This window comes from Schistocerca serialis, chromosome 8 (assembly GCF_023864345.2).
Source record: "Schistocerca serialis cubense isolate TAMUIC-IGC-003099 chromosome 8, iqSchSeri2.2, whole genome shotgun sequence".
Taxonomy (NCBI): Eukaryota; Metazoa; Arthropoda; class Insecta; order Orthoptera; family Acrididae; genus Schistocerca; species Schistocerca serialis.
Window position 1 is genome coordinate 194,549,767 of NC_064645.1, and position 26,780 is coordinate 194,576,546.

Consider the following 26,780-nt stretch of genomic DNA (forward strand, 5'->3'; position numbering starts at 1 on the left):
AAAGATGACTTTGCTTTAGTATGACTTCGTACTAATGCTTCAGTCTATATCGCAAAACTTTCAAACTTCCGATTAGCTTAAAACACTCTAGTAGCGCTTACATGCATACTACGATCGCAATACTACTAGAGAGCGACTAGATAGCAACTGAAGCTAACATTTCCATTTCCGGGTTACATTGTAGTCACATCGAACTTCCTTTTCGATGCGGCCACAACTCCCTTCTATGGTAAATGTTATCTTTCGCCATTTTACCATCTGGACTTTAACCTTCGTTATTAATTATTTTGAAATTCTTCCTTTGATGTTTTTGTTGCGTATACTCTCATATTGTTTCATTCAGCCTCTATTTCATGATAAATATTATTATTCACATGCTGTTCGTGTTGATCAAATTATCACAAGTGGAAATTTTGTCGTCAGTAGCTGCCGTCACTATCAGGATGACTAATTTTCCTAATTTTTTTAAAACAAAGGGTTGTTTATTCGGGTTTCGGTAATTGGGGTGTTACAGTACATAAGTCAAAGGCCTATCATCATGACTGTCTCTTGGACTACTACGTACGTTCTTTGTGGTCAACAACATCAAATCCTTTTACAGGTTTATTGTTGAATAAAGTTTCTCTTGATTCTTTTTCTGTTCATCTACTGTGGCACAGCGACGTAGAGAACTGGAGCAGGATAACGCTTTTGGTCATTTTGGGCCCTTATCTTACAGTTGTCAAATTTTCTACAAACCCATATGATGGAGATAAAACTACTCTGGAGGTGGGTCGCTCAATGTCTCTGTTAGTGTCTGTACTGTAGTAGAAGCAACACTGGTTTAGAATCTGTTGACTGAAAATCCTGGTCACTTGTGCTGCCTCCAAATGGTTCAAATGGCTCTGAGAACTATGGGACTTAAAATCTGAGGTCTTCGGTCACATAGAACTTAGAAGTACTTGAACCGAACTAACCTAAGGACATCACACACATCAATGCCCGAGGCAGGATTCGAACCTGGGACCGTAGCTGTCGCGCGGTTCCAGACTGAAGCGCCTAGAACTGCTCGGCCGTACCGGCCGGTTGTGTTGCTTCCAGACAATTTTCTATTGGTTTCAAGAGATAGTGTGAAATCCATGCTGTCAGTAAAGGATAAGAATTTCGTAACTATCTGTTCATGAAGCTTCGGACCATCTGAGTAAAGTCTGGCGTAAAGAGGTACACCTACTCTTTAAACGTATACCCAGTTTTAGCTTTTGATGTACTTTCGGCGTCTCAATAATAGTTGTAAGTGTGGCAAACAGCTAATTGTTGTCGGTAACCTGGTCAACTTAGCGTGTATTTCGGACTAAAGGTAAATAAGTTAACCGAAATATGGTTTGTTCGTTGAGGAAGTTGTAAGACCGCTTGCCATGACGTATAGGAGTGCGAAATCAATGAAGAAAAATAATCAGTTTCAATTAAACCACATAATGCTTTTCCTACAGAAAGCGAAAAGTGCCTCAAAGAAGTACATAGTACGTAAACTAAAACTGACAAGTTTTACGACAGTTTATTGATAAGGTGTACGTAGTGGAAACGAATATACTAACTTTCCTCTGTTTAGCATTACTTTAGTCCCACATAGAAGGCCCAACATCGGGCAGGTCTAGCCAGTCAACAACTGTAAAGCACAAATAAAGAGCATTTTTGGTGGTCGGCGGGATTACTGCAACACATATGTTTTTCTTTGTGAAAGACAAGGAAGAGGCTTTACATTTACGTATGACGATAAGCTATAAATGCATTGGAGGCTTTCACGACGGATTGTCTTATTTGTTGGTGAATCTTCCCTGTTGTGTGGTTGTTATCGATGAAACATTTTGGTTCCTAATGTTTCATCCACAGCTGCGCTGGACATCTTCAGAGGTAGTCCCCAGTTCTGTTGACTCTTGTGTACTGACGGTTCGGACGACGGAGACCAACATAAATATCGTGAAAAAATGTGTGGCTGAAGTGGCTGGCTGGCTCTGAGCACTATGGGACTTAACAGCTACGGTCATCAGTCCCCTAGAACTTAGAACTACTTAAACCTAACTAACCTAAGGACAGCACACAACACCCAGCCACCACGAGGCAGAGAAAATCCCTGACCCCGCCGGGAATCGAACCCGGGAACCTGGGCGTGGGAAGCGAGAACGCTACCGCACGATATGGCTGAAGTAACCCTTGTAATAGATAAATATCAAACTGTCATCTGACAAAGATATATTTGCTGTGTTGGTCTAAAATCAGGTCTGACGTTGGGTTCTTGTAAAATCTTACCGATTGGACGAATTACGTTCCTTATAAAAGAGAATGAATATATGAATCCCTCAGTTCTGTAAGAAGTAAAATCCTTTTTCGTCACACGTGCGGAATATTTAACATTCGATGTACGTATGGTAAAGCTTACCCTGGAACTACGAATGGAAGCCTGAATACACGTCTGAAAGAAGAAAATGTCTTTGTCGACTAGGGAAAACGGAAAAAATCAGCTCCTACAGAGCATGCTCCTCAGTCAGAAAACCAGGAAGTGAAGGTTTCTGAAACTAAAATCATAATTACAATGAAGAATTAATATCCACGGCTACACAGAGAATCTATTTAAAAGTAAAGACATGTGGGGTATATTAATATAAGAGGAGGCATGGAAATTTGATGAATCGACAGCAGCTCTACAGAATAGATGGAAAAATTTTATATTTAAGAGACGACAGTTCCATACTTGTTTTGCCTCTGACAGCGATTATCTCCGCTATCACGATCATCTTTTCGTGATATTTATGTCTGTCTGCGACGTCAGAAGCTTCAGTCAGCAGAAATCAGCACAACCAGAAGCAGTTGTGAAGATGTCCAGAGCAGCTCCGGACGAAACGTCAGGAATAAGTAGTTCCATGGACCATTATAATAAATCCTGGAAGTTTCGCCAGCTATAAAATTTAAATGTCCTTCAATTAACAAAGTAAGGCTATATTTTAATAAAAATGCACTCATTTTTCATATCATCGCCCGTTTACGGGAATTTACCAGCTCCATCGTTTCCCAAGGAAGGAATAACTACCTTATGTGGAATGACTGTGAAATAGGCTCTGTGTGTAACATCACCTATTCGTGGCCCTCAAAATATTTGTCAGCTACAAAGTTTTTAAGATGTGCTGATACGTGGTAACCAAAGAGTGTCAAATCTAGTGCGGAGGGTCTATGATCCAGTACTTCATAGGACATATCGCTCATTATTTCTATTGATAATACCACTTACTGTGCGGATACATTTTCTAATACATCACTAAGATAATTCACTGGGTATAGCAAATAGTTACTCAAATCAAATATCGGGATTTACCTGTACATTGCTGTTAGTTTTAGTATCTGTTTTACAACGCTAGAAATGTGTTCCCAGAAGAACAAGAAACCTGTTTTAAATGACTTAACGTTGAAAAACAGCTCATCTTCCACCGTTACTAATGTCTACAGTAGATAATATAGCTACGAATGCGATGCGGAGTAATACCTCCTAGCAAATAGTTTCACCGCATTTATTTAAAGTAGGATTATTGCGTAGAAATCTCCAAATCTTATTATGAATAGTTTATGGTTCGCTATAGAGACTTAAAAGTTAATTGGAATGACCGTGAAAACCTACGACCACGCTGGAGTGTGAAGCACTGTTAGTTCCAGTTTTGTTCAAAATGGTTCAAATGGCTCTGAAAACTATGGGACTTAACTTCTGACGTCATCAGTCCCCTAGAACTTAGAACTACTTAAACCTAACTAACCTAAGGACATCACACACATCCATGCCCGAGGCAGGATTCGAACCTGCGACCGTAGCGGTCACGCGGTTCCAGACTATAGCGCCTAGAACCGCTCGGCCACCCCGGCCGGCATCCAATTTTGTAAGATAATGCATAAGCAATTAACGTCCTTTGTGAGACAAGTCTCAACCAGATGAACTCTCCCTGCTGCTTGACCATAGATTTGAATGCAGTTTTGAGAATCCGGACGCCAGTACAGGCGATTCCGTTGCGACTAGGATCAGTGAGAGGAGTGCATGAAATCTAAATGCGTACAGCCGATGTTCGTGTCCTGAATTTCAGCTGGACTGTGGCCATACACGGAGATGGATGTGTACAACACGACGCAGTGTGTCAGGGCTTCATCCGTATTGCGTTAAGCTTGACGTTCACACTACGAATTTCAGGCTAATATACTGACCTGTAAACAATTGCATAACATACTACTTTGCGAATCGTGGGGCCTTGATCAGTGACTGTAGACACCTCCCGAGCCCTCAGGGGACTGTAACCCTGTCTCTTCTTAAAGCTTTTATGAGACTGGGAACATAGTTCCTACTGCGTAGCAAACTGGCGATCAGAATGCACGATGGGGTGTTAGTAAAGGCGTGTTGTAAAAGGGTAACTGGTGGATTTCACAACGGTAATTTCTGAAAAACAGCATCCACAACTGCTATCTCTGCTGTAGTAGTATCGTTTTACTACAGAAAGGGACCTTGCGGTCTGTGCCCCAAACCTGTCAACGTCTCGTTCGACATTGAACTAACGTGATAATTCTTATACCGTAAATATTAGTCAGTTTTCAATTAAATATTTGGTTATAATTCACCTCTTCCGTGTTTAGTGTACTAGAATGGGCAATCGGTTGGTAATGAACAGGGAAATATTATGACAGACCAACTCCTTTCACGAACTCCACAGTGTCTATCATCAGGACTAAACATATTCCTTGGCCAAATGTGACAAGGCTGGATGCAGACTTCAGACACACCTCTATCTTCAAGAACGCTGCTTAACAGCTTGCGGACCATTGAAATATGGCTCCCATTTTTCGAAAGTAATTGAGGGGTTGGGATACTAGTGCAGTTTTCAGCATACGTTACCCATAATAAATTTTGTTGCCCCAGAACGACAGGAGCTTCTTCAAACTTTTGGTCAAAGGAAGATTATTAGTAGTTTTGATCTGGGTTGTCACGAGCCTGAGTTCTTTATAGCCCATTATGTGGTAAATGTACTTACTGATTAGATAAAAATAATCTACTCTAAACAGATTTTAATTGGTAGCTCACATTATACATTCTGTTTGTTGTTGCCCATAAGGCGTACCGTCTGCTCACCATTAAACGATTTGATTCTGCATGTGAAGTAAATTGAAGTTATCTATCAGCTAATTGTATTTTTCAATAGTACTAGTTCCCTGAGAATGAAACAGGTAGCACTTGTAGGCGCTGAACTGAATAAACATATACATTATCTTAAACATTTACAGATGCTTTAAAACCATGACAAGACCTAATTGCTCCACTATGATTCTTAATTACCACCGGCGTGTCACACACTGGATAGAAGTGATTACAGTCACAATACCTAAGTCTCAATTTAACTAGTTTCTTCATAGAAAAAAGGCATTGGTGTAGATCTGCATAAAGAGACAGTGGCATCAGCTTTTAATGATATGTGTGATTCAGATTATTAAGCACCATATAGATTGGAGTAAATTTCAGCAGAGTGTGCTTTACATAAAGAGTCCTACATGATGAAACTACATCACTGGATAAGATGTTGCCTGAATATTGAATCTGAAAAGCAGTATTTGTAAAAACATTTAGTGAAAAACATTAGGTATTAAGGGTGAAAGGAACAAACGAAAATAGTTCTATTTTTATTTCTGGTTTACTTTTGTTGTCTGTCCTGCAATATTTTAGAAATAAAATTGTCAAGCTGTTCTGTTGCTAAATTAAGTTGTTTGCTATATGGATTTCCCCTGCACTGCCATTCTCAAGCAGTACTTCACAACAAGGTGCGTCAATATCTATTCATTTCTTTTAAGAGGACCATGTCAATATTATGTACATACTGCATTTCATATGTATAATCAAATATTTCGTCGTCATCTACAATAAAGGATATGGGGCATTTTATATAATGTAGACACAAGGGGTTATTTTTAGGAAATACGGTATGAAATTTTGATTTAGTGTGTTTCAGTACGCCATGCGCCAGCCTCACAGCAAACGGTGGACATAGGCCAGCCAGCGCGCTATGCAGGTGTCACAGTTTTGCAACGAGCGTTGGTATGTGCGTACGTGCACGGCAGCCATCAGCATTAGCAGAATTACGCAGGCGTGGGCAACGTGTGGTGCGGTTGTGTTAGCCAACTCACTGAGAACCTTCTAATAAACACGCCGCCGCGTAACCGGCGGATTCAGCAGCGGCCTGCACTATGTAAGGGCATCAGAGGTGGGCGTCGGCATTCAGTTCGACCGATTGGGGGTTCGGTCCCTGTCACGTCGTCGTCATCAGTGACGCTGTCCCCGAGGACGGGCCAGCGTGGGCGTTGCCCGCTGCTGCACCAGCGACTCCCGGCGTCGTCACGAGCCGCCATGTGTGCGAGCTGGGCAGCGCCTCGTACTGCTAACCGACCGAGCGCGGCGTCGCGTTCCCCGGACTGTGTACATCAGCTCGGCTCCACAACGACACGAGTGGTGGGGCTGAGCTACCGGAAAATGTATTGGAAGAACCAAAATAAATAGGAAGATTGCTAAAGACAGCCACCTTCTTCTACCCAGCCACGCCCTACAACCCCAACCATGTCACCCGCTCGGGTCATCCTATTACAAATGGTGTCAGGACTTCATGTCAAAAGGGCAATCTTTTGTATTACATTGTTGACGGCCACGGAGATTATCCGTTTGAATGGAACTATGCTGTCAGGTGCTGGCACCACACTGTTGCTCTACAGTTGAGTATTACGCTTTGGTAAAGGCAGTGGGCTGTCTTTAAAGACAGCACCGACGCACTACATTTGTTCCAAGCGAAACATGTAAGATCGCGCTGTAGGAAATCGGGTCTGTTGCGACTGCTGAAAAACTCAGTGTAGGATTTTTGTTTTCGCTACACTATGTACGCTGACAACTACATCTGCGACCAGAATTCCTCCATGCGACGTTTTGTTTTACCTGAGCTGATGTGAAGGAAGAATATCGGACTGCATTCGCTACCGGCTTATTGGCGCCTTTACGCGATGGTGCCACAGTCTGCAGATGATGGTGTCGTCCTATGAGCGGTAGAACGACGCCGTCTAAGGCGCACTTTCGCCACCCTTAGGTCAATGTCGGATGTACGCTTCACAGCTGGTGGGACAAAGTCGGATGCACTTTGTATTGCTGATGTGATTACCGGTCACAGAGCTATGTGAAGAATCCCACTCGAGCTAGAAATAGATTTTACAAGCCCACTAGTCACGAACTCCTAGCTGTGAGCTAGACTTACACCCACATCCTGTGTAGATGAATTGGCATACCACGTGTTCTACAGTGAGTACATAATGTGAATTGACCGTTACCTGGGAAGGGGGAAGAAATATGAAGGAAGTAAAGAATAAAGTCTTTCATTACTTAAGGCTCCTCAGGGAGACACCAGCCGACGTGTTTTCTGCGACCTCTGGAGCCGCAGTAGCTGCAGGTATGTCTACGTTTCCCTGAAAAGTTTCACGCTGCAAACAACATTACTTAACAAAGAATGCAGTTGCTGATCATTGTAGTTTAAAGCAGAATTACAGTGGAAGGATTCACTAAGTTAAAGACGTGGACTGTCGTAATTTTGAAAAGTGCATGCATAACGCTGTTGGTCAATCACATTATGGTGTACGGTTAATTAAATGTCGGACTTCGTTCGTGAGAGGTTGCAGGTTTATCGGTGCACAAATAAAAGAAACTGGTCTGATAGATTAGCATTATTTATTACGATAGTGGCGAACAAATCGAACGTCTGACTAGTCACGTAATAGCTGTAATAGCTGGAACAATGCTGTAGATGGTGGGACAGAAAGACAGCACTAAACAAGAAGGCTACTCCTTGAGAGAAAAATGAATGCTTCGCTTTCCTTTATTTGTAACCGTTCTCATCACAGTGCGGTAAATATTATTAGCGGGCTCTTCTCACGATATACATTTTATACTATCGATACAGCAGGCAGAAAAACAAAGACCAGATACTGGATTCTTGTAAGTTGCACTGCCGCCCAAGAGCCAGTGCTTCAAGGAACCAGGAACTATACAACTGGTTCATTTTCTCCTGATACTGGTTGAAACATAGTCTAGCATCCACTTCATTCTTTTGGCTCTCGAAATAAGTGGAAAACAAAACTACACAAGACGCCGGCCGAGAAGCTACCTAGTTCTACGAATGTATATAATTTGTGAACCAGCTAGTAAATGTAACTACTATAAGACAATAACGGTGTAAGCTGTATATCAATATCATAAACATCTCTAGCGTTATGAAAAAGCATAAGCTATTGGAGATATTAATTCCATGTTTCCTTCGATCACAGCCCACCGGAAACGCAAGTGGAGACAATGTCTCTGCATTTACCAATCGTATTGCTGCTGTTTGCGAATCAACGTCATTTGCAGAAATTGACATAATGTATTTGGATGAAATCCGTAATCATCGGTTGTAATTTTTGTTGTTTCTGTAGTTCCATCTTGTCTAAATGGAATACGACTGCGGCTGGCCAATGTCTTGGAGAAAATAAGTAACGACATCGGTAATTATTTGAGTTCCTTTACTTGACCACCAGTTTCAGTACCTCATTAGCATCATTTTTAGGCCTCAATACACGTATTTAGATGACTCATATAATTATTTGTGCTTCTATTATACTGATCACTAGTTTAAACTGGCTACCGTAGATTTCTGAAACCTCCCTGCAGTCGTGGAATCTCCATACATCCAACGACAGCTGTAGGCTAGTGCGGACAGCTGTCATTATAGATGTGGAGGGTCCACGTCTACAGAGAGTCCCAGAAACTTACAGTAGTCAGTTGTAATAAGTAGAACAGATGTCTAGTCTACATTGCTAGGTATATGTATAGGGGCCCAAAGATTGTGCCACTGAAGCAGGGAAACTGGTAGTCACGTAAAATAATTCGTAAAAGTAAGAGTGTCAGTATTTATTTTCTTCAAGGTATTTCATTGTCCATCTATACTGCTCAATATTTTAAATAGTCCTCTTTTGGTTAAAAAAAAAAAAACCTCATCAGATGTCAATATGTAGGTTGTAAGAATTATCGGTCCAGCTTATAGTCAAAATCTACTTCTTACTGAAAGCAGTGATTGTAAAAAATTGAAGAAATCAGCATTGGCAGTAAAAAAATTTAAAGCTGTCGCACTCAGCAGGCCGCAATCCTGGTTCTGTATTACCTGGAACTGACGTTGAATATTCTGTCATTGCTGCTGCAGCATCAGCTGCTGCAGCTCTTGCCACACTTCAGGTAACGTTGCTCCATTGACGCACTAATAAAGCCCAAGGCTGCTTAGTTACGCGCCACTAATTGTTTGTTGTGGCCGAACACAGACTTGGTAGTTACCTGACGCGAATCTTGTAGTATGTTGATGCCTGTATCGATTCTGTGTAGACGGCTGTGGAGAGTATAGAGCGGACTTAACGACTGCAAGAAACGCGATTTCAAGTAAGTACCGATTAACGAGGTCCAAATTGTCTTGAACAGCAATACACGATCTACGGATTTGTCTATGAAAACAAGTAATTGCTACGAGGGTCAGTCAAATGAAAACTTCAAATTTGTAATAAATCAAAATTTGGCGCCGTTATCCTGTAAGTTGGTAAGCGTGCTACAAACAGCGTGCAGAATGGCCTGTAGGTGGCAGCATAGAGCAGATGCACACATATCGTCTCAGAGTCAGTATAAAAATGGCCGCCCAACTGGCGACGACTTGCACCAGGGAAGAACAGCGTTCTGTTATTGGGTTTTTGCGTAGTGAAGGTGTGAAAACTGTTGAAATTCATTTACGAATGAAGGTTCAGTGCGGTGATGCATGTTTGTCACACTCTACGAATGGAGTAGGAAGTTCGCAAATGGTGTGACTTCAGTGGAAGATGCTCCTCGTCCAGGTCAGGCACAACGAGTTGAACATAGCAGCAGTTGAAGCCATAGTGAAGGAAAACCGCAGAGTGACACTGAACGACATTGCAGTATATTTACAGATTAGTCATGGGTTAGAACACCACATTGTGCATGATGTGCTCCAGTTTCACAAAATGTTTGCAAGATGGGTGCCACGACAGCTGACTCCTAAAATGAGAGAACGACGTGTTGGTGCTTGTGAAGAAGTACTTCGGCGCTTTGAACGAGAAGGTGATGGCTTCCTTGCAAGAATCGTTACTGGGGACGAAACCTGGGTTCACTTCCACCAACCGGAAACGAAGAGAGCGAGCAAGGAATGGTGCCATATCCCATCACCAAAAACAAAATAGTTACGAACAGAACCATCAGCAGGGATGGTATACTGACTCTCTTTTGGGACAAAAAAGGCGTCATTTTTGAGCATTACATGGCTAGAGGGACCACTGTCACCGGTGCATCATACACAGATCTCCTAAAAAAATCGTCTGCGGCCTGCAATCAAATCAAAGCGACGTTGATTGATGTCAGTAGGCGTCCTTTTGCAACATGACAATGTAAGGCCCCACACTGCTCTTACAACAGTTGCAACAATCACAGACCTGCATTTTGAGTGTCTTCCTCATCAACCTTACTCACCAGACCATGCCCCAAGTGATTTCCATACGTTTGGACCACTCAAAGACGCGATGGGAGGTAAGAATTTCAGTTCTGATGAAGATGTACGCCTCGCGGTGCTTAAGTGGTTGCGCGGACTACCAATGAATTTTTTTCTAAATGAATTTATGCACTTTGTAAGCGCTGCAGGACTTGCATTGAGCGTGGGGGAGATTATGTTGAAAAGTGAAACAGCTTTGTACCACTTCTTCTAGTATATAATATTTAAAAGTATATTTAAGGTTTTCATTTGACTCACCCTCGTAGATTCGTGAATCATCGGAAGGATGGCTTCAAAGCCGAGGAGCGAACTGTCAGTCCAGCCACCGAACTCATTATTTATTTCACATGGCAGGCAAATAGCTATTTCCACATGACGTGTTTTCTGCGACCTCTGGAGCCGCAGTACCTGAAAGCGGGTCTACTTTTCACACATAAAATGTTGCCACCACTCCCAGAATTGTGCCAAAATCGTTAGAACATCTCGATTTTAGATGCAGATACAAGCGAAAGAATAACTGAAAATTATAACTTAAATACGCTGAAACGGTGAGTGCTTGTGTGAACAGATAATTTGTTACGTGATGAACTTGAGTATGACATGACACCGAGATCTCGTGCTCTCCCAACAAAAATCATCTCTTGTAAACAAATTAGTCTTGTATTCCAACGACGATCTCTGACTTTCATAAACACCTGAAGTATATTGTTGCTAGCCAATCAGGAATGCTAGAAGGCATTTCCATTTTAGTAATTACGTAGACTAGTTGCATAATAAATTGTATTATTTTCTTTCTTTCATTTCTTGTGGTAAGGCGGTATAATTGTTCTCTTCAGCGCTTGTCAGCCGCTCTTTTAGTATTTTGGATGTCGAAACAAATATCACTTAATACCATTTCTTCGTCTTGTAACTTTCCATGAATAGCTTTGTCATGATCTCCTTCTGGTATACTTAAATTTTCCGTGACATCTTTCGATTTTATTTATATTGTCTGTTTGGAATACCATATTGCTACGTCCAGTTTCTACCATTCTGCTATATACACGTTTCGTGTTTCACTTCCAGGCAACACAGAGCTCCACAAGCACTTTTCCAATAAATTGCATCACAGTTGAGTGCCAATATGTCAAAGTGCAGCGTTCTTACTTGTGATAAGTGCATCTGCAATCTGTGTCAAAAAACGTTTCGTACCGACCATCCCCACACCACTTCTTGCCCGTGTCTTCGATTCATAGGAACAGAACTTTTCTCTCTTGTTCGGTCATTGTGTTATACCCAAAACCACTTCAGCCCGTGACTTGTAACTTCCTTATGTGCAGAAGAAAAGTACTATGTCATTTTGCCCACCCTGGGAGCGTAAAATGACTTACTAATTTTTTTTTTAATTTTAAACATTGTGAAAAGCCACAGTATACTATCTGTCAATTTCTAACTTGTATCATGTTTCCCAAAGTGCTGTGCATTAAAGTTGTTCGACTCAAATTCCAAAATTTGGTATTTCGGGCTTAGACAGAAGATATTCTTGTAAGAGTATGTCACTTTAGACCACTTGTGTGTGGGATTGTCTCTCTAAGGCTCTATTAACTTTAGAAAAGTAGCTATGCAGAGGTAGCCGAATTTTCCTTTCTCATAAATAGTGTAAGTACACTACTGGCCATTAAAATTGCTACACCAAGAAGAAATGCAGATGATAAACGGGTATTCATTGGACAAATACATTATACTAGAACTGACATGTGATTACATTTTCACGCAATTTGGGTTCATAGACCCTTAGAAATCAGTACCCAGAACAACCACCTCTGGCCGTAATAACGGCCTTGATACGCCTGGGCATTGAGTCAAACAGAGCTTGGATGGCGTGTATAGGTACCGTTGCCCATGCAGCTCAACACGACACCACACTTCATCAAGACTAGTGACTGGGGTATTGTGAGTAGCCAGTTTCTCGGCCACCTTTGACCAGACGTTTCCAATTGGTGAGAGATCTGGAGACTGTGCTGGCCAGGGCAGCAGTCGAACATTATCTGTATCCAGAAAGGCCTGTACAGGACCTGCACCATGCAGTCGTGCATTATCCTGCTGAAATGTAGGGTTTCGCAGGGATCGAATGAAGGGTAGAGCCACGGGTCGGTAACACATCTGACTGTAACGGCCACTGTTCAAAGTGCCGTCAATTAAGACAAGCGGTAACCAGTGGCACACCATACCATCACGCCGGGTGATACGCCAGAATGGCGATGACGAATACACGCTTCCAATGTGTGTTCACCTCGAAGTCGCAAAACACGGATGCGATCATCATGATACTGTAAACTGAAACTGGATTCATCCGAAAAAATGACGTTGTACCATTCGTGCACACAGGTTCGTCGTTGAGTGCACCTTCGCAGGCGCTCCTGTCTGTGATGCAGCGTCAAGGGTAACCGCAGCCATGGTCTCCGAGCAGATAGTCCCAGCTGCTACAAACGTCGTCGAACTGTTCTTGCAGATGGTTGCTGTGTTGCAAACGTCCCCATCTGTTGACTCAGGGATCGAGACGTGACTGCACGATCCGTTACAGCCATGCGGATAAGATGCCTGTCATCTCGACTACTAGTGATACGAGGCCATTGGGATCCAGCACGGCGTTCCGTATTACCCTCCTAAACCCACCGATTCCATATTCTGCTAACAGTCATTGGATCTCGACCAACGCGAGCAGCTATATCGTGATACGATAAACCACAATCGCGATAGGCTACAATCCAACCTTTATCAAAGTCGGAAACGTGATGGTACGCATTTCTCCTCCTTACACGAGGCATCACAAAAACGTTTCACCAGGCAACGCCGGTCAACTGCTGTTTGTGTATAAGAAATCGGTTGGAAACTTTCTTGATGACACCACGTTTTAGGTGTCGCCACCGGCGCCAACCTTGTGTGAATGCTTTGAAAAGCTAATCATTTGCATATCACAGCATCTGCTTCTATCATATGCCAGCAGTGTTAGTACGAGAGCATTGGACTCTGAAAAAATTAAACCACTAGAAGCCATTGATATCTGGTATTATAACTAGATTGGATGAGCTCTTCGTTCCATTGATCACCACTATAGAGGAGGATTTTCCTGGAGTGGCGTCTGGGCTGGTGATGTGAAGACAGAAATTAGTAAACACAAAACATTTTTGTTGACAGTAGTGAATTGACAATAAAGCAGATGAGATATGGCTCAACAAAGGAATAACAACATAAAATACCTTTAGCAGAATGCAAGCAGAATTTGAACTCAGTTCCCTGCATGCAGTGGAGGTGATGCGAATCCGGCGTCCTCTAGCGGCGTGAGTAGGGTCACGTGGCGGCGCCTGCAGAGCCCTCTCTAGCAGCGGATCGTGGCGTCCGTTTTAAATGTTTGTTCTGTGGAGAAGCGAAAGGCGCGATATGCGCCGTGCGCAGTCTACCAGGACACCGACGATATTGCTGATTCCACTAAAGATACACAACCCTGTACATCATTTTTTCTACCTGTGGTATGGAGACAGAGTAGCGCTGTCATAGCCGTGTTTTCACTGATTTAGCCCTAGTCAGTATCGGGCGCCTTGCCACGGTTCCCGCGGCTCCCCCCCGTCGGAGGTTCAAGTCCTCCCTTGGAGTTCGGTGTGTGTGTGTTGCCCTTAGTGTAAGTTCAAGTTGGATTAAGTACTGTGTAAGCGTATGGACCGATGACCTCAGCAGTTTGGTCCCATAAATATCCGAATTTTTTGTCCCTAGTAGACCGGAAACTTGTGTAAATGATGAGTAATGATCTGTCGTGCCTTGAGTGGTAGTAATGAACATTTAATGCACCAAGTGCGTAAAAGTAGCACAGCTTATAAACGCATTATTAGGAGATTCACATCTACTTGCAATTAAGACCTTTAAAACTCAGTTCTAAACATATATTCCTTAGTCTAAAACACTACAGAGAGAAAAAGCAGCCATGTAATATGTTAGAAAAATTCATTATAACAAACTAATAGCCTTCAGACAAATTTTATGGCTTGGAGAATGAAAGTGGTACTCCTCTATCACAATTGGGATTTCCAGTTAGTAACCACTTCTTGTCATTAGCTAATAAATTGAAACGAAATTTAATTGGTAGATAAATACTTAAATATCTGTTTTCCTGTGTGATGGTTCAAAGTGGCTCTGAGCACTATGGGACTTAACTTCTGAGGTCATCAGCCCCTAGAACTTAGAACTACTTATACCTAACTAACATAAGGACATCACACACATCCGTGCCCGAGGCAGGATTCCAACCTGCGACCGTAGCGGTCGCGCGGTGCCAGACTGAAGCGCCTTGAACCACTCGGCCGCACCGGCTGGCCTAATCACTGAAAACCCGAGACGCGTAGACATGTGACGAACATCTAATAGACTTGTTAATAAGTTTATATCAGAGCAGAAACACATCTCTATACAACTACTTTGTTGATTAATTCGTGACTTTCGTTCAGATAGGAAACATTAAAACTTTCCAACTTAATTCATCATGTTTGATATCTTCAGAAATGAGTAACGACAGTACCAACATTATTTGCTTTAATAATATGTCATTGTTTGTAGATGTAAATAATAATTTGAAGACAAATTATGTATGTTATATTAACAAAGACACATGATTCACGGTGCATGTTATAGTTAGGTATAATATGTATCAATATGGAATCTAAAGATGCTATAAAAGGGGATTTTAAGTATATGTATGCAGATTCCACGTCTTCTCGTAAACCACTGAATCGATTGCAGCAAAACTTGGTGCTCGTACCACTTACTCTCTGGAAAGAACCACCGTGGTTGTAGGAACCATCTAGTTCTCAAAAGAATGGTGGTGGGATGGGGTGGGGAAGAAGAAGTATACGTCATGATGCGCAAATGGATGAATCCAGTAACTGAGAACCAGCGATTTGCAGCCAACTTCACACATTTTCTGACACCCCCATAAAATGATAAAGGTAAAAAGTTTACAGCTTACCGCATTTTCACTGTTCATACAGGAAAACTGCGAGTGTGGCATGAAGTTTTTCTTTATTACTTCTTAACTACAATGCCATTCATAACACATTTCGCAGACATTATCCACATACCACCGGATGTACTCTGAAAGTTATGCCACGGTACGACACATAGTTCAGAAATTATAACGCCATGAACAATGAGTTTCAGGGCCTAATTCACTACAGTTACAGGTGAAATACGTATACAAATGTATGTATGCAAATATTCCTGAAATATGTTAAATATATGTTAAATAAATACGATATGTGAACGCAAGCGAGACCGCAGGTAAGTGTTTCCCAAAATCCATGCATATAATACAACCGAATCTTTCCTTCTTTCTATCTTTTGCTTGTGGCTTTTTCTCGCAATGACGCAGGGTCATCATGTTAATCGGATTTTGGCCATGTTAATTCAAGGGGTGGCTGGATGCCATTCCTGCCGCCAGCCCGTACCCCCCTGGACGAAATTAGTGTACCGCAACTGCCTGTGTCGCGTGTAATCCATGGAATAGTGCGAGTGTGTTCAGATGTCTGCGAGCCGTGTAACTGAGGTGGGACATGGGGATCAACCCGATATTAACCTAGTGGGATGTGGAAAACCGCCTAAGAACCATTGGCTGGCACACCGGCAACCGTCGTTAAGCCGCCAGGTGGATTCAATCCGGGGCCAGCGCGCCTACACGAGTGCAGGAAGCAGCGCATTAGCGCTCTCGGCTGTCCTGGAGGGTGCATATAATACAACCGAATATGATACACATATTACTTACTACCCAGAAAAAATTAAGCGGGTATAAGAATCACCAGCCTCTTATTGTGGTATACTGATATGGGGTAATGGTGAGATGGGTGGACAGAAAGTGGTGATGGACAGACAGAGGAGGATAAAGGAGGTGATGGGCACAGATGAGAGGAGAAGATGGGCAGAGAGAGTAGGAGGAGGAAATGGAAAGCAAAGAGGAGGAGGCAGGCAGAGGGGACAGGAGGAAATGGACAGAGAAAATAAAGAAGAGGAGGAATAGGTGGACAAAAAGAGAATGGGCGGCAGTGATGGGGGAGGAGGAAATTAAGAGAGAAAAGGAGGGAATGGACAGAGAGAGGGTAAGTGCGAAATGGACAGATGAAGTTGAAGTGGACAGAGGAACCGAAAAAGCTGAGATTTATGGAGAGACTGGAGAGCAGGAGATGGAACATAAGAGATATGAGGAGGAAATGGACAGAGAGGATGGAGGAGGAGATGGAGACTGGGTGTGCACAGGAATGTGGACAGAGGGTAATGTTCCAGATAGACGAGGAAAGGGGTTTGGACAGATGAAAAGAGAGTGTAGGGAGGAGCAGATGGACAGAGAGAGGGGCAACATGAGCTGGACAAAGAATGGAGAATAGAGGAGGTGTACAAAGAGAAGGGCGTACGAGAAGAAGGTAGAGGGGGTGAGGGGAAATGTGCAGAGAGGGAAGGAGCAGATGGGTGGAGAGAGTGGACCAGATGGACTGAGTGAGCGGTGAGTAGCAGTTGGACACTGAGAGATGCAGCAGGGAATGGATAGAGAATGATGGGCAGGAGATGGATAGAGGAAGTAGGCAGGCTGGCTCTGAGCACTATGGGACTTAACTTCTAAGGTCATCAGTCCCCTTGAACTTAGAAGTAATTAAACCTAACTAACCTAAGGACATAACACACATCCATGCCCGAGGCAGGATTCGAAGTAGGCAGGAGGAGATGGACTGAGAGGGGGTGTATTAGAGGAACAGAAGGGTAAGGAAGAGATGGACTTATTGGAGACTGCTATAAATACATATCTGGACAAGTCCGGTTGCTCAGCTAGTGAGAGATATAACCTCAACAATGGTTCAGTTTCGCGTTTGGCACAAAGGAATCAATATTTCCTCTGTGAATATGTTATAGCTCCGCTTACGCCGCACGGGAAAGTAACGGGTACTCGACTCGTAGAAATAATGTACAACTTCCACAGCTGTGATTTAAGAAAGTCTTAGAGAGGGAAAAATCTGCTAGACTGCAAATCAATTCGGGAAAATATAATTGGTAATGTATCAACAGAAAGAAAACGCTGCTAAGGGTTTGCAGAGGCGAAAACAGGCGTTGAGGAGCATTAGCAATGTTATGTGTAACACGTTAGGAAAGATGGACGACGTTCTCCGAAAGAGGCAGATAAGGACTAAAAGGCGGCCAAAGTGCCCTCGTTAGGGCCGGCCCGGGCCAGCCCTTTCTTCAGAGTCCGGCGGCAGTTTGGCAAGCACACAAGTCGACCGGCAGCGAACGGCCGCCCGGCCCCGCCGCCTCCACTGTGTAAGCCGTCGAGGAGGCGGAGGCGGCGGCAGCGCCAGCGGGCAGATCGATGGCTTCGTGGCGAAGTGACTGCGAGCGGCACAAGCCAAACGTTCTAAAGCCGAGGCCAGCTTCCAGCGCAAACACCCTACCCCCGCTTGTCCCGCGTGGACGGAAAGAATTTTAGCTTCCTACCGTAGCTACACTGACGGAAAAAGTTGCAACACGAAAAAACAATTTCAGTAGAGTATTGAATTTTCAAGAATACTTTTGGCTAGGTAACATATTTAAGTCATTAACGTTGCAAGATCACTGGTTAATGCAAGCGCGAGATAATCCATTGAAAATCTGAAATACTGGTACATCAATGGTAGGAGTAACTGCCAGATGTTGTAGAGGTGCCGGTAGCAGTTTTTGGGATGGAGTTCCAGGCCTGCTTCATTTGTTTGGTCAATACAGGACTATTACTGCTGTTTTAGAATGACAATGGGATTCTCATTCGATGATGTCCCATACGTGCTTTGTTTGAGGCGGGCCCAGTGATCCGGCAGACCAAGGTAATGCGCTGACGCTCTGTAGAAAATGTTGGGCTACAATAGAAGTATGTGGGCCAGCGTTAACACTATGGGAAAACATTCCATGCAATGCCGTTCCTGAATGGCACAAATTTGCAGTCAGGGTGCGTGGGTAAACACAAGAGTGCTCCTGCTATCACACTAAATCGCATCTCAGACGATTGGTTGTAGGCCCCCAACTTCCCTCCTTCTAACTAACACACGGTCATTACTGGCACATAGGCAGAGCCAATTTTCATTAGAAAACACAACAGTGTGTTCTCACTTGACACCGCTTAAGTTGCAAATGGCTTTGGCATTGGATGAGTAGAATGCACTTTGTACGGAGTACTGTTCAGAGCTCTCCTTGAAGTAACCGATTAGTAACACGTAGTTCTGTCACTGTGGTGCCAACTGCTGCTAAGATGGTTGCTTAAATACGGTTAGATGCTCCCGTCGGCAGCCCGGTCTTCTTGCGACGGGCATTTTAGTGATCGCCGCTGTCAGCAACCATGTTCAACGGCAACATTCCTGCCAAGTCTTACTGTAATATCACAGAAGGAATATTCAACTTCTCTCCTCGCTGTTGAAGACCTCGTTCAAATGCAGTAAATGTTCATTATGGCCTCTCTGTCGTGTTAATTACATTCTTGACTAATATCAACTCACGGCGTCCAGTCTCAAAGGTAACTAACGCTCGCGACCGGTACAGCGTGTACTTAAAAAAAAAAAAAAAAAAAAAAAAAAAACCTGGTTTGCATCCCCATTGTGGCGGTAATGATATTTTAATGGAAAGAGGTAGGGTCTGCATTGGTCGTTCAAGTAGAAATCTTTATTTCTGTTGCAAATGGACATCAGTCATTGCGCGACCATCTTCAGTGATAGTATTGAAACCTTGTGAAGTCATAAATACGAGAGTAACATTGCCGTATCTGCACATATCAATGAAGAGTACTTTTCACACGGAAGGTACAACTGCAACATCCGTTTATTCACACAACACATTCTTGATGTTTCAATTTTTTCGGTGTGCACCGTCTTAGAAACTCTACTACCAGTTCTGCCGTTACTGTGACTATACTGTTAAAAGACTGCAGGGAAACATGTATTTAAGCGCTTATACATGTGATGAAGTGAAAATGCAGTCTGAAATGCGAGACCAAGACAGTCGCGCAATATGAGCATTCATGTGATTTCACATTTTAAAACAATTATAAGATTTCTTCAAAGACAACGGATAATAGAAAATGTTCTAGAAGCGATAATATCGAGAACACTGAAAATGTTGAGGATCCATTGTTCCTGCCATTAACTGGGACCTGCTGTTCGTGGCTTTACAGACATTAAAACTGTTTAATTGTCACATTATATCTACCTTCTGTTATAACAGTTTGCCCAGTTCGGTGGTAGTTGTGTAAGTCACTATATTTATTCTTCTCGTCATTGAAACAATCGTATGGAGGACAAGGAGAGGACTACCATTTGGTTCTTGCTTAACCACCTTAGTTATTAGGGACTACAGTTCTTTTTGCTCTATTTGATATTCTTGCACGATTCATATGGATAACCAAGGTGCTATTCACGTTGAATACTCCGATTACCGTCAGATGCCGAATTTATGCAACGAGGGGCGTTAACGGTATTGGGATGGGTGACCGCCCGAGTGCGTCTCGTGTTGTTGGAAATTTTCCCTTAGCCTTTCAGGCAAAGGGGAGGAGGGATGGAGGCGAAAAGTTTCTGATCACAAGACATTTCCCTGGATTAAATTCAACTTTCCTTCATGCAGTAAAGTCATATGATACAATTGATAATACTCCTCCCGCGCCGGCCGCTATGGGCGAGCGGTTCTAGGCGATTCAGTCCAGAACCGCACTGCTCCTACTGCCACAGGTTCGAATCCCGCCTCGGCATGGATGTGTGTGATGTCCTTAGGTTAGTTAGGTTTAACTAGTTCTAAGTCTAGAGGACTGATGACCTCAGATGTTAAGTCCCATAGTGCTTAAAGCCACTTGAACTCCGCCTGTTTGACGTGAACGATAAACTCGGCGACCCCCTGGTGCTTTTCAACAGGAGCAGGCTATGAGCCGGCAAGAGGTTTGACCCCCTCTCTTTCCTGGTTATGACACAAAGTACACATGCTTCCATTAGCGTCATCCACACCATCAGGTACACATAAAACACAAATCTTACACTTTGAGGAGGAAAGATGCCGCTGAGCACGAAGGATATAAAACTCCTTTCCAATTATGCGTCTGAGCGTGCCACTCGGTGTCTCCCAACACATAGTGCCATACGACTTTATTTTCGTTTTGTTAATATGTTGCCACACTATATCGTTGACTGGGATCTGTTGCTTATTGGTGTTAATCTGTAATGCTGGTATTAAGTCTCGTGGTAGCGTAATTTTGCTAAAACTTTTCTTGCCATTGTTTTAATGTGCATCTCTAGTGTTTCAATCGGAAAAGACTGTTGCATGTCCTGTTGGTTGCCAGGGTAGGACCCACTAATATGGTTCAAGCTCCTTGTTTAGAAACGGTTGTAATCGTCTCAGCTGACATTTTGACGTATTACCACAAAGCGGAAGTCCGTACCATATTGTTGGCAGTATGGTAGATTTGTGAAGACTCTTTCCAGTTCCTGTCGTCACAATGTTCCTCCGGAAAGTGCCACTATAAATCTAGCAACTTACACACATTTCCCGATTTTTAATGTGGCGTTTGGTTTAAAAAAAACATTTATAAGTCTAAGGTTATACTGAAATAACTGAATGACTTTTATCAGGGTGAAGCGTTTGATGTGCCTGTCCCCCATCACGTATGATCGTACCGCTTTCCTCAACCACAAGCCATGATGAGATTTGATCATAAGTAGATGGAGACTTTTAAAGTTTACATTTAAAACAGAAATTACATAGGTTTATGGCTGTCTTTAGCAACAGTTACTGAAGACGGCAGTTAATACATAGGATCTATACATGTGCTACTGCTGGTAAAGAGAGATCGAAAAGCAAATAAGACAACATGTATATAAAATATGTTTGCACTGACTGTGTCCATGTTTCATACATAAGTCAGTAATGGCACGTAACCACATAATGGTAATTATCGCAAACGGCTCATCTGCATATCCATGCCGGCCGGAGTAGCCGCGCGGTTCTAGGCCCTACAGTCTGGAACCGAGCGACCGCTAAGGTCGCAGGTTCGAATCCTGCCTCGGGCATGGATGTGTGTCATGTCCTTAGGTTAGTTAGGTTCAATAAGTTCTAAGTTCTAGGCGACTGATGACCTCAGAAGTTAAGTTGCATGGGGCTCAGAGCCATTTTTTGCATATCCGAAAAGTTTTTGAGCCTGGTGTACAGCGAGTTTAGAAAAAAAAAACCACAGCTTTGAAAATCTTACGATCTTAGTCACACGACCTGCAGACTTAGTTTCGGAGTCATCTTGAAGGAAAAGAGATGGAGTTTTGACTCAATTGGTACGCTAGTACAGAAAACCAAGCGCTTGCAGCACTAGCAGCGAAGATTGCGGTATTTGCCAGTCTCGAATATACTCACTCCGTGTTATGGCATGGAGAGTCGAAGTCTTTGACAACTGTGAAATAAATTTCTTACAGAGTGTGGTAAATATCCTGCCAGTACTACTATTTATAAGTGGCGCGAGTGTTTTATTGAAACTGGATGTCCGCTAAGACATGACAAATCATCAGTTCGTCACCCTGCTTCTGACGACGTCGTAAAGCAAATTGGATACAGCTTTGTGAAGAGACCTACAAAATAGACTCGAGTATCTTTAGAGCTATGTGTCGCACATACATGTGTTTGACTTGTTCTAAGAGAGCGGTTTCATCTGAGACCATACACGTTTACTATAGATCAAGAACTAAAAGACACCACCTGACTTTTTATTTCGGGTATTTATTTAGGCCTCTCTACCGGAGCTAGAACCTACCTCACAAATGAAGAAGTCACACCTCAAGTGCTGCAGCGAGTCTGGCAACAAATCATCAGCAGGAGGGATCTGCACTACATGACAGACGGAAGTTAATCTCGACGTGTTTAGCTATAAGATAAAAATGAGATGTATTTGCCGTAAAATGACAGCAAAAGCAGGTCTACAATTTCAATGAATATATCGGTATTAGTTCTCCAAATTGTAAAGTACTTTTTGATACACCCGATATTATACCTCCATAACTTCTGTTGTCCTCCTCCGTGATTGAGGTCCACTCTGCCTAGTGATACCGACTGAGGAGCCTGTATGAGGAATAGCATTTCTCAGGTCTGCAAAGCCGACGGGAAGAGTGTTGCTGATCCCTGTCCCCTAATATCGAAGTCAAGTGACGCACTGGCTGTGGACTGCACAGCAGTCGGTCGGTCCCAATTTGCCCATTTGTGGTCAAAGAGATGGAGTTTTGCCTCTGCTTCCCTATTAATTATCATAATCACTGTATACTCAATTAGTAAGCCAAAACCACACAAAACACATCGAGAACGGGTGAATTCATCAATCTGCGGTTTTCAATAAATCATAGTGGGCGAAGGTACGTATTGTCTAACACATGGAAAAAAATATGGGGTTTATAACTGCCAAATTACAATGGCATTTTTTAAAATGGAACTGCGTTCTTTTTTCTGTCACATCGGAGTTTTAAATGGCCATAACGTGCGTGGAAATAAGACAACAAAGCTGCAAATCACGAGAAGCGGGGCCATTAACATTTCACACATATTAGGACATACGTTAACGGCACATCTTGTCACGGTTTACAGCTCTGTTATCTAGTCGCTCATTTCAATAATTTAATTCCTAGAAAAGAGGGGTCTACTGTTATCAGGCATCGACTTTAATTAGAGACAGAAATTACCGTGAATGTAATCTCAAGTACTACTTTGAAATGAAAAGGAGAGCGCAGGAGAGGAGTTCGTGGCGGGTCGGATTATATGTCGGAAGACTGATGACACAAAAAAAATTCAATTTCGTTCCACACACGCTATTTGTGGTACTGACGTCCTCTTTAAAGTCCCCTTCCAATTGGACACAAATAAGTATACAGTTTCGTTTAAAAAAGGGTAGTTGAATAAAAAAATAAACATGGTTAGGTAGTTTATTTTTGTATTCCTGAAAAGGAGATTTCATATCGGCATAAGATAACAAAATGCTTTGTTTCAGACTAACATTTTGAAAATATGTTTTTCAGTTGTTTAGTATTCCAAATGATTGGTTCACTAAATCCAGTTAAAATGTTTTTCTTAGTTTTGCGATCGTATTGTTATACGATTCCAAAATGAAGAAAACGTTTCACATCGGATATTAATTTCAGCTTTATAATTAAATATTTCATCATGATTTAAACAACTCAGAAACTGAAAAATATCTTGATCGGGAGCGCATTGTATGTGCCTATCAGATAGTTATAATGCATGTCGCTTTTGGATGAAATTCCAGGAACAATTCCCCTTTGAGAGTTGTTTACAATAAGATCATTTTCTACTCTCGCATTTCTGAGGACCCCCTCTCATCACATATTCTTAAAACATTAAAAAAATCTATTTACATTTTAAAAAAATATGTCTTTAGTTCACAAATAAATATTATGTTCATATATAAATTCTAACATAAGTTCAGTAAGATATCTACGAATGAAAAGGAATTATACCATGTGATTAAAAGTATCCAGACACCCCAAAAACATACGTTATTCTTATTAGGTGCATTGTGCTGCCACCTACTGACAGGTACTCCACATGAGCGACCTCAGTAGTCATGAGACATCGTGAGAGAGCAGGACGGGGCACTCCGCGGCACTCAGCTGACGTCGAACGTGGTCAGGTGATTTGCCGTTACTTCTGTCATACGTCTGTGCACGAGATTTCCACCTTCTTAAAAATCGTAGGTCTACTGTTTCCGATGTGATAAAGAAGTGGAAACGTGAAAGGACACGTACAGCACAACAGTGTACACGCCCACCTCGTCTGTTGACTGACAGTGACCGCCGACAGTTGAAGAGGGTCGTAATGTGTAATAGGCAGACATCTATACAGACCATCACACAAGAATTCTAAACTGCATCAGGATCCAGTGCAAGTAGTACGACAGTTATGCAGGAGGTGAGAAAACTCGGGTTTCCTGGTCCCTAACCAAACCTAACCTAACTGCTCATAAGCCACACATCAAGCCGGCAAATGCAAAACGACGCCTCGCTTGGTGTAAGGAGCGTAAACATTGGACGATTGAATAGTGGAAAAATGTTGTGTGAAGTGTCGAATCACGGTACACAATGTGGCGATCCGATGGCATGGTCGGGGTATGTGCGAATGCCCGGTGAACGTCATCTGCAAGCGTTTGTAATGCCAACAGTAAAATTCGGAGGAGGTGTGTTATGGCGTGGTCGTGCTTTTCCTGGAGGTGGCTTGTACCCCTTATTGTTTTGCGTGTCACTATCGCAGCAGTGGCCTGCACTGATTTTTTAAGCACCTTCTTACTTCCCACTGTTGAAGAACAATTGGGGGATGGCGATTGCATCTTTCAACACGATTGACCACCTGTTGATAATACACACCCTGTGGCGGAGTGGTTACACGTTATCCGTGTAATGGACTGACCTGCACAGAGTCCTTGCCTGAATCCTACACAACACCTCTGGGATGTTTTGGAAAGCCGATTTCGTGGCAGGCCTCACCGACAGCCATTGATACCTCACCTCAGTGCAGCACTCCGAGAAGAATAGGCTGCCATTCCCCAAGAAACCTTCCTCCACCTGATTAAACGTATGCCTGCGAGAGTGAAACTTGTCGTCAAGGCCAAGTGTGGGCCAACACCATACTGAATTCCAGCATTACGGTTTGCAGACGCCACGAACTTGTAACAATTTTCAGCCAGTTTGTCAGGATACTTTTGATCAAATACCGTATGTTTCATATCTTACCGATGTACTCTCACATGTTATGCTTGAGGAGGATATTGATAACAGACTTCTACATTGAATACTGCTCTTTTAGGCAATGTGCTTCGCCACTTTATAATGAAAGAAAACTTTCAATTATCTAGCAACACTTCTCGTCACGGCATCTAAACTGCCTATTCCGTATACACCAACCTACTTCTGTTGACACGTGCCAACGTAAATCAGTTTCCTGCCCTTCGCTGGACAGTATATAATATGATTGTCTGTAAAAGCACCTAACTATCTATTGACGCTCACCGAAACTGTGTATATTGTCATCCGACAACCGAAATAAGAACGTTATAGGGAGAAGAATAACTCCTCCAACCAACAGTTCTACATCTACATCTACATTGATACTCCGCAAGCCACCCAACGGTGTGTGGCGGAGGGCACTTTACGTGCCACTGTCATTACCTCCCTTTCCTGTTCCAGTCGTGTATGGTTCGCGGGAAGAACGACTGTCTGAAAGCCTCCGTGCGCGCTCTAATCTCTCTAATTTTACATTCGTGATCTCCTCGGGAGGTATAAGTAGGGGGAAGCAATATATTCGATACCTCATCCAGAAACGCACCCTCTCGAAACCTGGCGAGCAAGCTACACCGCGATGCAGAGCGCCTCTCTTGCAGAGTCTGCCACTTGAGTTTATTAAACATCTCTGTAACGCTATCACGGTTACCAAATAACCCTGTGACGAAACGCGCCGCTCTTCTTTGGATCTTCTCTATCTCCTCCGTCAGACCGATCTGGTACGGATCCCACACTGATGAGCAATACTCAAGTATAGGTCGAACGAGTGTTTTGTAAGCCACCTCCTTTGTTGATGGACTACGTTTTCTAAGCACTCTCCCAATGAATCTCAACCTGGTACCTGCCTTACCAACAATTAATTTTATATGATCATTCCACTTCAAATCGTTCCGCACGCATACTCCCAGATATTTTACAGAAGTAACTGCTACCAGTGTTTGTTCCGCTATCATATAATCATACAATAAAATATCCTTCTTTCTATGTATTCGCAATACATTACATTTGTTTAGTTTAGTCACGCAGAGGAGGGCCTCAGCAAAAACAACCGAAATTAAATTTTAACAGTGGTTTTACACTGAAGCTCCAAAGAATCTGGTATAGACATGCATATTCAAATACGGAGATATGTAAAGAGGCAGAGTTCGGCACTTCAGTCGGCAACGCCTATTGGGTTAGGGCCTCGTGGTTTGAGGCGCCATGTGACGGATTGCGCCGCCCCTCCCGCCGGAGGCTCGAGTCCTCCTTCGGGCATGTGTGTGTGTGTGTGTGTGTGTGTGTGTGTGTGTGTGTGTGTGTGTGTGTGTCTGTTGATCTTATCATAAGTTAGTTAAAGTAGTGTGTA